Raw genomic sequence first — 14,451 nt, 5'->3', positions numbered from 1 at the left:
CGATGGGACTACAAGTCCCATCGGGCGATGCCTGCTACCATGACAGTGATTGACACATTAGCCAATGATGGGACAGTAGTAGTCCCATCATCCGGTTAATGTGTTAAATGTAAAAAAAAAAAAAAAAAAAAAAAAATTACATGCTACATACATACAACATGCATACTACATACATGCTACATTCATACTACATACTACATACATGCTACATTCATACTACATAAATACTACATGCAACATACATACTACATATATACTACATGCATGCTACATACATACTGCATGCTACATACATACCACATATATACTACATACATACTACATGCATGCTACATGCATGCTACATACATAACACATATATACTACATGCATGCTACATACATACTACATGCTACATACATACTACATATATACTACATGCATGCTACATACTACATGCTACATACATACTACATGCATGCTACATACATACTACATGCATGCTACATACATACTACATGCTACATACATACCACATACATACTACATATATACTACATGCATGCTACATACATACTGCATGCTACATGCATGCTACATACATACTACATACATACTACATGCTACATACATACCACATATATACTACATACATACAATACATTCATACAATACATACATAGACATACAGTACATATAACATAGAGTAACATACTTACCAATACTTGTCACATTGTTCCCCGAAGCCATTGTCTTTTCCGGAATAAATATTAACATAACAAACCACAAAAATACTCACCCACGATCCGAAGCAGTCCACGAGTGTGTCCCACGACGATCTTGGGTAGAGAACTGCAGCATCAGCTGTTGCTGCCGTTCTCTACGGGCTGCAGGAATCCAATGACGGAAGGTAGGTATCCTTCCGCACTGTATTCCTCCGCCACTTAAAAAAAAAAAAGTCCCTAGTCTCACTTTATGCCATTGCTGTGTGGGAATTTCCCACGCAGCAATGGCATAAAGTGAGACTAGGGACTTTTTTTTTTTTAAGTGGCGGAGGAATACAGTGCGGAAGGATACCTACCTTCCGTCATTGGATTCCTGCAGCCCGTAGAGAAAGGCAGCATCATCTGATGCTGCCGTTCTCTACCCAAGATCGTCGTGGGACACACTCGTGGACTGCTTCGGATCGTGGGTGAGTATTTTTGTGGTTTGTTATGTTAATATTTATTCCGGAAAAGACAATGGCTTCGGGGAACAATGTGACAAGTATTGGTAAGTATGTTACTCTATGTTATATGTACTGTATGTCTATGTATGTATTGTATGAATGTATTGTATGTATGTAGTATATATGTGGTATGTATGTAGCATGTAGTATGTATGTAGTATGTATGTAGCATGCATGTAGCATGTAGTATGTATGTAGCATGCATGTAGTATATATGTAGTATGTATGTAGCATGCATGTAGTATATATGTAGTATGTATGTAGCATGTATGTAGTATGTATGTGGTATGTATGTAGCATGTAGTATGTATGTAGCATGCATGTAGTATATATGTAGTATGTAGTATGTATGTAGTATGTATGTGGTATGTATGTAGCATGTAGTATGTATGTAGCATGCATGTAGCATGCATGTAGTATGTATGTAGCATGCATGTAGTATGTATGTAGCATGCATGTAGTATGTATGTAGTATGTATGTAGTATGTATGTAGCATGTAGCATGTATGTAGCATGTATGTAGTATGTATGTAGCATATATGTAGTATGTATGTAGTATATATGTAGTATGTATGTAGCATGTAGTATGTATGTAGCATGCATGTAGTATGTATGTAGCATGTAGTATGTATGTAGCATGCATGTAGTATGTATGTAGCATGTATGTATGTAGCATGTATGTAGCATGCATGTAGTATGTATGTAGTATATATGTAGTATGTATGTAGCATGTAGTATGTATGTAGCATGCATGTAGTATGTATGTAGTATTTTTTTTTTTTTTTTTTTTTTTTTTTTTAACATTTAACACATTAGCCGGATGATGGGACTACTACTGTCCCATCATTGGCTAATGTGTCAATCACTGTCATGGTAGCAGGCATCGCCCGATGGGACTTGTAGTCCCATCGGACGATGCTTGCACAGACCCCCGGACATCAGCACAGCCCCCCGGCAGGCCGGCACAGCCCCCCGGCAGGCCGGTACAGACCCCCACAGGGTGCACAGACCACCGACAGGCCGGCACAGCCCCCCGGCAGGCCGGTACAGACCCCCACAGGGTGCACAGACCACCGGCAGGCCGGCACAGCCCCCCGGCAGGCCGGTACAGACCCCGGGCAGTCCACACAGCCCCCCGGCAGGCCGGCACAGCCCCCCGGCAGGCCGGCAGAGACCCCCGGAAGGCCCGAAATGACGGCGCATCATGATGCGCACACACCGCGCATCATGATGACGTCAGTCTGTCAATCAACTTTGAACTTCCGATTCCGATGCCGAATTCCGATATTGAAAAAATATCGGAAGTCGGTATCGGAATTCCGATACAGCAAGTATCGGCCGATACCCGATACTTGCGGTATCGGAATGCTCAACACTAAGTATGAACTAAAGTATCATTAAAAATAGGGAATTTGCCTGCTGCAATGTACAAAGTGATGATTGTCCCTATTATACTGAAAGGGATGACATTACAGTTACCGGATGGTAAGTATCAATTTGAAGGTACCTCCCATAGTAACAGCTAGATCATCTCTGCTGTCAGTGATGGTTGGGAAAGTTAAAATGTAGAAATTCCTTCCAGCTCAAAGGTAATCAGTATGAAACTACAGAATCCCAGGGAAGGGGGAGATCATTGAAACAGTCCAGGAATTGTTGGATTCTGATGTGCTTGTGTTCATGAATATGAAATGGAACAAACCTGTAATGTGGGGAAAAGAGTTGTGACAAGATATCTAGGCAATTGTGCAAAGAATTAAAATGACTGTGTTTAATGTTGATGCTAATTGTGCTTCAGGTACATGGGAAAGACTCCAACTCAGTAGCAGATGAACATTCCAGAATATCAGTCGCTGAATCCAATAAAAAGACTGACATCACTAAAGGACTGCTCGGATTGACTCAGTGGGCACACCAGAAATGTGGACATCTGGGAGAAAAAGCTACTTACCAATTTGCACAGACCATAGGGGTGCCCATCAGGTTAGGTTTGATAAAGGTTTTGGCTCCATTCATTCTTTAAATGATGGTGCAAAAGTTTGGGTAAAACAACCTGGGGATAATGGTCCCCCAGAGTCTGCAGAGGTGATTGCTAGAGAGGCAGACAATGTGTTGATAGTGATGAAACCAGGACAAGAAAAGTAGGAACATGTTAAAGCAGACAGGTGTTATCTCAGACAGTAAAAGTCTGTTCTTTCTTTTTAGTGTCCAATTCCATTTTGGAGATGGTGGTGGGCTGGTGTTACAGGCATGGTCCTTTTTGTCTCTGTCATTACCCAACTAATGTATCAACAAACAGAAGTGCCAGTCAAAGAAAATGTGGCAATGTGGAATATTAAACAGAACCTATGGAGTTATTTGGCACAATTAATGAACATGAGCCATTTCTGTATGACAAAAACTGCTACCGCTGCCAATATACTAGAAACTTGCATGGTGCCTATACCAACCCCCTTAAAACTGTGGACAAAACTGATAGGGGGGTTTGTCCAAGTTGACATTGAAGAAGAAGATGTGGTCCAGAATTATACATACAACCCATATTATGCTTGTATAAACTGTGCTGGAGAGGATTTTCTTACTGAAGACATGATAACTATAAAGACTCAAAGTATTGCATCCACTGAGTTATGTTTTCAAATGACTTGTAATAAAAATAAAATAGGTAAATGTCAGCAAATAAAAATAGAAGGTAAAAAAGGCACAATGAAATAATATTATGTGCTGTTCACGTTCAGATAAAAATTTTAAGAGAATGAGGGGGGGGTAAAAATATGAAGTGTAACAAAACAGTAATCTCTCCCTCACATCTACAAAATGTAAAATTGCCCAAGGGTTGGATGTTTTCTTGTGGGAATACCACTTTTAATTATATTCCAGCTAATATATTAGGTGGACCATGTTTTATTTCTAGATTAGGCCTAATGGTGTAGGATTTCCTGCTAAGGCTGTAGGGAGATTACCTTGTCCTGTAGCTAGATCAATAAATGATATATGGTTTCCCGATGGTTAAGTGTGGTTTGCAGTGCTAAGTTAGGCTGACCCTTTAGGCTCATGCAGCCTAAAGGGTCATCCCCATATCCACGTGATATCATCTGTTGTCTACATGACTATGAGACAAAGGAAAAGATCATGACAAAGGTCAGGAAACAGAAAGAGATATCATATTTAGGTACTGTGGTCCAGTTATTTTCAGTTCTGTCTCATTTCAAAAAAGGAGAAAAAAATTCCAGCTTCCAAATTAAAAATGAAATTTATTGGAGCATAAAATCAAGGTCAACAGACAGGCCACATCAGTGCAAAGAGGCAAAGCAGTAGCAACGCATTTCGAACAACCCGCTGTTCTTTTTCCAAGCTGCCAGTGAATAAACAACATGCGGTATATATTACTCCTAGCCCACACATATGGTGCGTAAGGACAAACCCACATGATGCATAATTAAAACCACCAATAAAAATTATATCAAACGAATTCCATTACAGACATTGATAGTTTATACAGATAGACAAAGATAAAATAAAAAAAATAAAGAAAAAAATATATACAAGTACTTCAATAATGGAACATAATTTCTTTGCGCGCATTAAGTCCAAGGGGAACACGTTCTCAAGCGAAGCATCCAAAAGGCTTCTCTGGTCATTAATCGCCGCTTCAAATCTCCACCTCTTGCTGAAACATCAACCTTTTCAATTCCCAGAACTTGCAAGGAGAAAATATTTCTGTCATGTTGGGAGATAAAATGTTTAGAGGTGAAAGACATAACCCGATTGGAACTGATGAGAGAAACGATATCAGTTATGTGTTCGGAAACCCTCACCTTTAATATGCGCATAGTGCAGCCAACATAATTTAATTTACATTCTGTACACATGATCAAGTATATAACATTTTTTGTGTTATAATTAATAAAATGTTGGATTTTCAGTTGCTGCACATTACCACTATCCGCAAAGAAATGCGTTACTTTAGAATGAGCACAGGTTCTGCACTTGGCTGCACCGCAGCGGTAAAAACCTATGTGATCCAACCACGTGCGTTTATTATTACAAAAATTCAAAAAAACTTGGAGAAATAATATTACCCAATGTGGATGCTTTTTTAGCAACAATATGACAACCTTGTGAAAGAATAACTCACAGGACATCATCTTCATTCAACATGCCCATATTCTTGCGAATAATTTGTTTTATTGCATTAAATTGAGGGCTATAATTAATAGAACACACCAGTTTACTGTTTTGTGCATTAAATGAATTTTTACACCTACTATTTGTGACTAATAATTTCTCACACTTTTTTTCATGAACAATTCTTCTGGCCCGTTCAAGTGACCACTGAGGATAACCACTTTTTTTTAGTCTGTCACAACACGAATTAATTTCATCTGTTAGTGTGCTAACATTGCTGCAATTCTAATTAACTAAGTCAACTCAACGACTGGAATCGCCTTGATGGTATGACAAGGATGGCTACTCCTCGCATGTAAAATATTATTTCCAGCAAGCGGCTTACATAGAGTAGAAGTGACAATTGGAGCATCTGGAAAATCTTGTAATTTCAAATCCAAAAATCAAATACACATTGGGTCAATTTGATGAGTAAAACGTAAATTGAAATTATTGTAATTCAAGTACCTGACAAATTCCGGTATGGCAGACACAGCACCAATCCAGATGATGAGTGTATCATCAATGTATCTACCATACCAGAAGATGTCGGGCACAAAAGGATTGTCAATAGTGTACAAAAATCGCTCCTCCCAGTATGCCATAACCAGGTTGGCAATAGATGGGGAGTGTTCCCCCCATGGAAACTCCTCTACATTGAAGAAACAATTCCTGGTTAAACAAAAAATAATTTCTCTTCATAATGAAACAAATTGCTGAAATGATGTAATCACAAAGTGCTAAGAGATTAATGACCATCAGGAACCCATATTGGTACTACCAGTAGAGCCTTAAAAGATATATTATTAGTAGTAATGGGCAAACCCCCCGATGTTTGGGATCGGCGGGTTCGCCCAAGTTTTTTTTGTAAAGTTCGAGTTCGGGTCCCATCTGCATTTACTGAACAGAATTGCTGGTATTCGTAGGATGGAATATATGACGACCTTGGTGGGAGCGAAAGTGGATAGATTTGATACAGTTTGGGCCCCTTGGGACTATTATTGGGCTCAGATTAGCAACTAGTTCTTTCTTTTCTTATTTCTTACTTAGGACTTGTGCCTCTCCCCCTCCCCTATCACCCCTTGTCTAAGTCTTGTCTTTTTATGTGTGGATCAGTTATCGGATAGTAGTTTAATGGATGGAGTGGTGTTAAATATTCCTTTAGTAGAAAATATTTCAGTTTTTTGACACTTAATGTATCACTTAACACTCTGGTTTTTCACCACTAAGGGGAGTGATCCCTTATATATTTCAGTTTACTGTACTCTGTATTTGAAGCTCCAATCTAGTAGTCATTCTACTCTATTTCTATAGCTAAGCTTTGAGCTGTGATTTCCTCTCTCTAGAGCGTAAAATGGCTGTAGCCAATTCCATGAAGAGAATTACCTATTATACTACATTGCCAGTTTCACTGATTTCTGCAAATTTAGCTAAAATTGGGATTGATTTGCTCATCTATATTATATAGCAAATATTAAATAATATAAAACAAAAACTGGAAAAGTTTAAAGGGAACCTGTCAGCAGCTTTGGCCGATATAAGATACAGCCACTGCCTTTCAGGGCTTATCTACGGCATTCTATGATGCTGTACATATGCCCCTGATCCGACCTGCAAGATAAGAAAAATAAGTTTTATTATACTCACCGGGAAGGGGGAAGTCGGGTCTGATGGGTGTCGCAGGTCCGGGTCCGGCGCCTCCCATCTTCTTATACTTGAAAAAACTTCTCACTCAAAGCATATGAAAAAAAGAGTTCTTATGATGATTTATGACATGCTATACTGATCATGAGATTGTTTTTTTGCGTTGTCTGATATATTTCTTATCACCTGTTTCTTTCATATTTTGTATATATACCCCACATCTGGATTAAAGTTAGTTCTGATGAAGGTCTTCCTGTGGACAGAAAATGTTTAACAACGTGTTTTTTGGATGCACAAAGAATGGAACTTTCTTTTCATATTCTTTGAGTGTCAAGTTTTTTCAAGTATTGATACGACGGGCTGGACACCCTACTTGAGCACCAACAACTCATTACTGTATGAGTGCCGTGTTTTTTGTTTTATCCCATCTTCTTATGATGGCAGCTCTCCTGCTTACTTCATGGCTCCCTTGCGTTGCACTTCTGCGCAGGCATACTTATCTGCCCTGTTGAAGGCAGACCAAAGTACTGCAGTGCGCAGGTGTTCAGAAAGGTCAGAAAGACCCAACGCCGGCGCATGGCAGTACTTTACTCTGCTCTCAACAGGGCAGATAAGTACACCTACACATGAGCGCAATGCTGGGGAGCAAAGAAGCAAGCTGAAAGGCGGCATCGCAAGAAGATGGGAGGTGCCGGACCCAGACCTGCGGCACCTACTGGACCAGACCACACTGGACCGTCCCCCCAGGTGAGTATAATAAAACTTATTTTTCTTATCTTGCAGGTCGGTATACTGTAGATAAGCCCTGAAAGGCAGTGGCCACATCTTATACTGGCCAAAACTGCTGACAGGTTCACTTTAATAAAATTGAAGTTAATAATCTGCATGTTCCATTGAATGGTTAATGTTGGTGAAATATGTGGAAAATGAATTAATTCATACACGTTGGTAAGTTTTTATGCATGAATTGTGCTGTACGTGTTATCACCTCTGGGATACAATTTAATTTAATTGAGTGCAAAATAGCAATTAAGTTTCATTCTTGCTACTTAAATGTACTGTACAAAATTAGTCACTATATAAACTAGTGTTTTGAATTCCTCCATCCTTAATCATTCAGAATATATGATAGAGTATATAATAAATGTATAACTTTAGTGGTTTAGACAATCAATCTTGTCTTATGCATTATTAAATTCTGATGCATAAAGCTGCTCATAAGCTGACATTAACTGATTTCTGTAAATCTAGAAAGCCTAAATACCTTTCTTGCTGTAATTTACTTCTTCAGTAATATACATCTTCTGTAATGCTCAACTGCTACTATAGGTATATTTTCTCTTTAACCCCTTTCTGACATTTGATGTACTATCCCCTCCATGTGCCCTGGGACTTAATGCCCATGGATGGGATCGTACATCATGTGCAATCAACCGCACTCACGGGGTGGAGCACGGCTGATCGCGGCCTGATGTCAGCTGATTCTCACAGCTGACACCCGGCACTAAATGCCAGGAGTGGTTACGGACCACTCCCGACACTTTAACCCTGGGAACAGTGCAAACAAACATGATCGCAGCATTCCAGAGCCGGCAGAGGGGCTGACAGCCCCTCTGCCTTTGGATTGGAGACCCTGCTGCCATGGAGACCCAATGTCATTATGGTGACATCCAGGTCTCTAGAGCTGAGAGCCTTCCTGTCATGCACAGTGCATGTCAGGAAGTCTCTCAGGTTAGTGCATAGAAGTTGCAGTGCTGACAGCTTCTATAGCATTCAGATCTGCATGCTATAGAAACGATCAGCCTGCACAAATTGAGTGTCCCATAGTGGGATAAAGTGTAAAAGTACGAATTAAATAAAACATTTTTTAAATGATTGCAAAATATTTTAAAGAATAATAATAAAAAAATCAATATTTATTCCATCAATAAATAAATATTGAAATAAAAAAAAAGCTAAACAATAAAAGTACACATATTTAGTTGTTAGGCGTCAGGCTTCTGCGTCTGCTCTGCAGGAATCCAGACCCTTACATTCTGCGGTCTCTTGCTGTTTATCAACCGTTGTGTCTCAGTTAGTGGGTGGTGTGAACATTGTCTTACCGACTTGTTCACACTTGTGCATGTCACATGTGGTTTTAATCCGTTTTTTTCTTGCCTAGCATGGTTTGAGAGACCCCACCCCTCTCTTGTGTGGCATGCACAAAAGATCTGTCTTGCACCACAAGCCCATACTAAGAAGCGCCTGTCCGAATCCTGTTCATTTTAGACACTGTTCAGATGTTCAGGTTTTAAATACATTAGATAGGGACTGCTTCAATACGGGTTACCTTGACGCGGTGAAGCAGCTTGGTATACATTTTTTTGCAAAAAATGTATCGACTAAATACCCTGTATTTGTTATCCAGCACTTGCTGATTACTCTCATATATTTTACTGCAGAGTATTTTTGCAAATCTGTTTTCTTGTTGAGTCTCAGTTAGTGGGTGGTGTGAACGTTGTCTTACTGACTTGTTCACACTGGTGCATGTCACATGTGTTTTTAATCCATTTTTTCCTTGCCTAGCATGGTTTGAGAGACCCCACCCCTCTCTTGTGTGGCATGCACAAAAGAGCTGTCTTGCACCACAAGCCCATACTAAGAAGTGCCTGTCCGAATCCTGTTCATTTTAGACACTGTTCAGATGTTCAGGTTTTAAATACATTAGATAGGGACTGCTTCAATACGGGTTACCTTGACGCGGTGAAGCAGCTTGGTATACATTTTTCTGCAAAAAAAGTATCGACTAAATACCCTGTATTTGTTATCCAGCATTTGCTGATTACTCTCATATATTTTAATGCAGAGCGTTTTTGCAAATCTATTTTCTTGTTGTGTCTCAGTTACTGGGTGGTGTGAACGTTGTCGTACCGACTTGTTCACACTTGTGCATGTCACATGTGTTTTTAATCTGTTTTTTCATTGCCTTGCATGGTTTGCGAGACCCCACCCCTCACTTGTGTGGCATGCACAAAAGAGCTGTCTTGCACCACAAGCTCATACTAAGAAGCGCCTGTCCGAATCCTGTTCATTTTAGACACTGTTCAGATATTCAGGTTTTAAATATATTAGATAGGGACTGCTTCAATACGGGTTACCTTGACGCGGTGAAGCAGCTTGGTATACATTTTTTTGCAAAAAAACATATCGACTAAATACCCTGTATTTGTTATCCAGCACTTGCGGATTACTCTCATATATTTTACTGCAGAGTATTGTTGCAAATCTGTTTTCTTGTTGTGTCTCAGTTAGTGGGTGGTGTGAACGTTGTCTTACCGACTTGTTCACACTTTTGCATGTCACATGTGTTTTTGAATCCGTTTTTTCCTTGCCTAGCATGGTTTGAGAGACCCCACCCCTCTCTTGTATGGCATGCACAAAAGAGCTGTCTTGCACCACAAGCCCATACTAAGAAGCGCCTGTCTGAATCCTATTCATTTTAGACACTGTTCAGATGTTCAGGTTTTAAATACATTAGATAGGGACTGCTTCAATAAGGGTTACCTTGACGCGGTGAAGCAGCTTGGTATACATTTTTTTGCAAGAAACGTATCGACTAAATACCCTGTATTTGTTATCCAGCACTTGCTGATTACTCTCATATATTTTACTGCAGAGTATTTTTGCAAATCTGTTTTCTTGTTGAGTCTCAGTTAGTGGGTGGTGTGAACGTTGTCTTACCGACTTGTTCACACTTGTGCATGTCACATGGTTTGAGAGACCCCCATCCCTCTCTTGTGTGGCATGCACAAAAGAGCTGTCTTGCACCACAAGCCCATACTAAGAAGCGGCTGTCCGAATCCTGTTCATTTTAGACACTGTTCAGATGTTCAGGTTTTAAATACATTAGATAAGGACTGCTTCAATACGGGTTACCTTGACGCAGTGAAGCAGCTTGGTATACATTTTTAGGCAAAAAAAGTATCGACTAAATACCCTGTATTTGTTATCCAACACTTGCTGATTACTCTCATATATTTTACTGCAGAGTATTTTTGCAAATCTGTTTTCTTGTTGTGTCTCATAAGTTGACAATAACTGATTTCTGTAAATCTAGAAGGCCTAAATACCTTTCTTGCTGTAATTTCCTTCTTCAGTAATATACATCTTCTGTAATGCTCAACTGCTACTATAGGTATATTTTCTTTTTAACCCCTTTCTGACATTTGATGTACTATCCCCTCCATGTGCCCTGGGACTTAATGCCCATGGATGGGATCGTACGTCATGTGCAATCAACCGCACTCACAGGGTGGAGCACGGCTGATCGCGGCCTGATGTCAGCTGATTCTCACAGCTGACACCCGGCACTAAGTGCCAGGAGTGGTTACGGACCACTCCCGACACTTTAACCCTGGGAACAGTGCAATCAAACATGATCGCAGCGTTCCAGAGCCGGCAGAATAAATCAATATTTATTCCATCAATAAATATTTAAATAAAAAAAAGCGAAACAATAAAAGTACACATATTTAGTTGTTAGGCGTCAGGTTTCTGTGTCTGCTCTGCAGGAATCCAGACCCTTACATTCTGCGGTCTGTTGCTGTTTATCTACCGCAGAGGAGATTGCCTTGCAGCAAATCTCTCCAGGGGCTAAGTCCCTCTGTCCTCCTACTGAGCATGCTCATGAGAAGATTTCCCATTGGAGATCAGGAGTCATGTGCTCAGGTCCTGCTCCAGATCTCATTGGTCCATCTCGGAGATCTGGAAGCTTCCGGAAGGTCCCGGCTGCTAAAAAAAAACTGGCATGGCCGTTCCCCAATGCGCTAGTATAGTCTCTAGTTGCGACTGTGTGAATGATGATGGATGTATGATTCTGGTGAATGACTTATTTGAAACCCCTTTCCTCTGATATTACGTATGTGGACAGGGACTAAGCTTAGAGTCAGCGCCAGCGCGCCACTACTACATCATCCACAGCTGCTAGCGTCCGACATTGCGCTTGCGTACTAGCTTTGTCATCTAGCGGCAGTGTCCTACGCCGCGCTGCAGTTGCAGCCCTCCTTGGCGTCCGCAGTTGCGATGTCACACGCACGGTAGGTCTAGACGGATGCAGTTCCGTTGTCTTTGGCTCTGCTCCTGTGACCAGATACCATGTGTGCATTTACTCTGAGTACTATGACTCCAACAGGCTCAGCCATATTGTATTTGTCTTTGTTGGCACCTCTGTGACTTAACAGAGATTGCTCTGTGCACCTGGGTGACGTTTAACCCACATGCGCATTTCCGCCATATTGCTTGCCTGCCACCACTTAGCAGCAGTCATATCATCTACTGCACGGTGGACCCCGAGCAGCGAACACACTTTATTATTATTGTTATTTAGTGCGTTCTGCCGTTCCAAACATTATACTAGCGCCAGGGTCTGGCTAGTGATGGCAGAACAGAAGCAACTCTTACAGTATATTCGTCAGCTGGAGGGCCGGTTGGCTACCCTTGAGAGTGCTATCTCAGCTGTGAAATCCACTGAAGCTGCTGTACAGGCAATCGCAGACGCGATTTCACTTATGTCCACATCCTCCCACGTGCCGACAGTGACCCTCCTCCTGTTGCCCAATAAATTTTCTGGCGATGGCGCCTCCTGTAGGGGTTTCATCAGCCAGTGCTCTATCCAGCTGGAGTTACTGGCTGCGCAATTCCCTACGGAATGGGCCAAGGTGGGTTTTATTGTTTCCCTTCTGTCGGGCAAGGCGTTGGAGTGGACTACGCCACTATGGGAGCGTGGTGACCCAGAGGTTCGGACTGCTGCTCAGTTTTTAACAGCTATTAAGCTGGTCTTCCTGGGACCACGGGTCACGCACGACACCTCTCTTCAGCTACTTGCTTTGACTCAGGGATCCCTCTCAGTTAGTCAGTATGCCGTTCGTTTTTGGACACTGGCTTCCGAGCTGGAGTGGTCTGACAAAGCCCTCATCCCTGTGTTTTGGAGAGGTTTGGCAGAGCATGTTAAGATTGCTTTCTCTACCAGAGAGGTTCCTGCAAGTTTGAAAGAGCTGATTGCCATTTTCCACCCGCACTGATCTCCATTTTTCGTAGCGCGGCCTGGAGCATGCTCAATCCAAACGGAAGGTTACCTCGACTCCCAACTTTTTTAAGCCTCTGGAACCACCAGAGCCAGAGACTCCACTCCCAGAGCCCATGGAGGTTGTCTCGCGCCGTTCTTGAGGTGCGTCAGGCACAAAACTCCATTTGCGGTTACCATTGTCAACACGCTGTTTCTCAGGACAACCGTGCCCCGCAATGGCCAAACTCTGTGCCACCGGGCAAGACCTTTGTCCCACCCCGCCTTCAGCCGAGGGTTCTCGCGTGGGCACACACCTCCAGGAGGAGTGGTCACTGTGGCTACATGCAGACCACAAAACTCCAGGTGGGGTCGTATTGGTGGCCGCACAGGGCTCGGGACGTTAAAAAGTATATTCGGGCCTGCGCCTTTTGTGCTCAGAATAGCTTCCTTAAACAGGGAGTGGAGACACCAGCCGACACACTGCGGCATTCCACTTTAGCCTCAGCTCCTGGCGATTTTGCCGCCCCCATTGTCTCCCACGCGTCCCTTCTCAAACCTGGCGACCTTGCTGCCTCTGATGCCTTCCACGTGTCCTGGTTTTCCTTGTCACCTACCGGGACATCAGACTTGCCTTCAGACGGGTCTGAGGCCTATGCCCCTGATGGGCACAAGGTGGTGGATCGGAAGGCTCAGGGAGGAGGGGGCCCTAGGAAGGGGGGTAATGTTAGGTGTCAGGTTTCTGCATCTGCTCTGCAGGAATCCAGACCCTTACCTTCTGCGGTCTCTTGCTGTTTATCTACCGCAGTGGAGATTGCCTTGCAGCAAATCTCTCCAGGGGCTAAGTCCCTCTGTCCTCCTACTGAGCATGCTCATGAGACGATTTCCCATTGGAGTTCGGGAGTCATGTGCTCAGGTCCTGCTCCAGATCTCATTGGTCCATCTTGGAGATCTGGAAGCTTCCGGAAGGCCTGGGCTGCTATAAAAAGCTCGCATGGCCGTTCCGCCATGCGCTAGTATAGTCACTAGTTGCTACTGTGTGAATGATGATGGATGTATGATTCTGGTGAATGATTCATTTGAAACCCCTTCCCTCTGATATTACGCATGTGGACAGGGCCTAAGCTTTGAGTCAGCGCCAGTACGTCACTACTACATCATCCACAGCTGCTAGCGTCCTACATTGTGCTTGCGTACTAGCTTTGTCGCCTAGCGGCAGTGTCCTACGCCGCACTGCAGTTGCAGCCCTCCTTGGCGTCCGCAGTTGTGACATCGCACGCATGGTAGGTCTAGACGGACGCAGTTCCGCTGTCTTTGGCTCTGCTCCTGTGACCAGATACCGTGTGTGCATTTACTCTGAGTACTGTGACTTCAACAGGCTCAGCCTTATTGTATT

This window comes from Dendrobates tinctorius, unplaced genomic scaffold, assembly GCF_039654945.1.
Source record: "Dendrobates tinctorius isolate UK_male_01 unplaced genomic scaffold, ASM3965494v1 ptg000161l, whole genome shotgun sequence".
Classification (NCBI taxonomy): Eukaryota; Metazoa; Chordata; class Amphibia; order Anura; family Dendrobatidae; genus Dendrobates; species Dendrobates tinctorius.
This window is presented reverse-complemented; position numbering follows the sequence as displayed.